A 1,990-nucleotide genomic window follows, 5' to 3' on the forward strand; every position below is an offset into this window, starting at 1 on the left:
AGACAAAATACTATGCCTCATTAAATGAATAGATTTTAAATATAAAAACACACATGAGTAGAAAGTAAAAAAAAAAGGAAACTATGTACATATAATCACCAAAAGCAAGTCATATTAACATCACACATTGCAGTTTTTAAGGCAATACACATTCCTAGAGACAAAGAGGGTGATTTCAAACTGACAAAAGAGTTAATTCAATCGTAATATCCTCAGAATCCATGATTTGGTCTATCTCTACCTTTCCAGGTATCTTTGCCTGGGATCCAGACACAAGTCCCCTTAGCGGCACAGTCCGTAATAAAGGCAGGGCTGGCTCTTTATCTAGAAATTTTGCTTTCTTTCTTGTTTCACATCTGTGGAGGCCAGCTTTGCCATCCCTGGATTCCAAGTTTCAGTCTGGGTCAAAGAGAAAAGCATACCTTGTTCATTCAGAGTAAGATAAGTTATTAGGTGTAAAATGTAGAATTATGAATAAAATCATTGCTACTATCTAGTGAATCTCTAACTCTGTTGAATAAAATTGATTGGGGTATTGTCATCCAAAATGATAATAAATGTGGAAAAAAAATCTCTTTTCACAGATGTTCAGTGAAGTGAAAGATAGAAAACTACCTAAAATTCCAGCAATAAAGGAATGGCTAAAAAAAATTGTACTTTACAAGGTGCAATATTTATTATATAACTACCAAAAGTATGTTCTGTCACAATTTTACAACAATTTGGGAAATATGTATATTATGAAATAAAGTGAAAAAGAAGGAGAATAGAAAATTGTTGGTCTAACAGGATACTCTGTAAAAATGTAAAAAATGTTACCAAAATAAAATACAATAAAAAGTCAGTTTTTCTCTCAGAAAAAACAAAACAAACAAACAAAAATCCTAAATGGCTAATACCATTGAATGTTAAAGAAAATTTGTCTTCACAACATTTTATTATGAAATTTTTCAGGCATACAACAAAGTTTGCAAATGAATACATCTGTGTAACCTAAATACCTATCTGATATAGAAATTTCCATCACCCCAGAAATTTTCCACATGCTGCTTCCTAGACAATCCCCACGTCCTAAACCAATATAGGCAATTGCTGTTTTATTTTTCTACCACATATTACTTTAGCCTGTTCTAGCCTTAATATAAATGAACCCATAATGTTTGTATTATTTTATGTAAGACTTCTTTCCTCAGCAAAATATTTTGCAATTTATCAATGTCGTGTGGATCAGTTGTTCATTCCTTTTTTTTTTTTTTTTTTGGTCAGGAAGATTATCCCTGAGTTGACATCTGTTACCAATCCTCTTCTTTTCTTTGCTCAGGAAGATTGACCCTGGGCTAACATCCATGCCCATTTTCCTCTAGTGGGACGCCTGCCACAGAATGGCTCGATAAGTGGTGCGTAGGTCCATGCTCAGGATCTGAACTGGCCAACCCTGGGCCACCAAAGTGGAGAGTGTGAACTTAACCACTACACCACTGGACTGGCTCCCAAAATAATCTTTCAAGTCAAAAATGGTCAAAAGAGAAAAAGAAGGACAATATATAATGATAAAAGGATCAACTCATCAAGAATACTTAATAATTATAAATATACATGCACCCAAAATCAGAGCATCTAAATATATAAAAATACATATCAATATAACTGAAGGGAGAAAGAAGGATCAATATAATAATATTAGGTCACTTCAGTACCCCAATTTCCATAAGAGATAGAACATTTAGGCAGAAATTCAACATGGAAACAGTGGATTTGAATAACATTATAAACTAAATGGACCTAACAGACATATACAGAATATTCCACCCAAACAGCAGAATACACATTCTTCTCAAGCACACACAGAACTTTCTCCAGGAGAGATAACATATTAGACCACAAAACAAGTTTTAATATATTTAGAGAAATTCAAGTCATTCCATGTATCTTTTACAACCACAGTGTTATGAGACTAGAAATTAATAACAGAAGGAGAATTGGAAAATTC

The sequence above is a fragment of the Ceratotherium simum genome, chromosome 34, assembly GCF_057802395.1.
Source record: "Ceratotherium simum simum isolate JZ-2026a chromosome 34, ASM5780239v1, whole genome shotgun sequence".
Classification (NCBI taxonomy): Eukaryota; Metazoa; Chordata; class Mammalia; order Perissodactyla; family Rhinocerotidae; genus Ceratotherium; species Ceratotherium simum.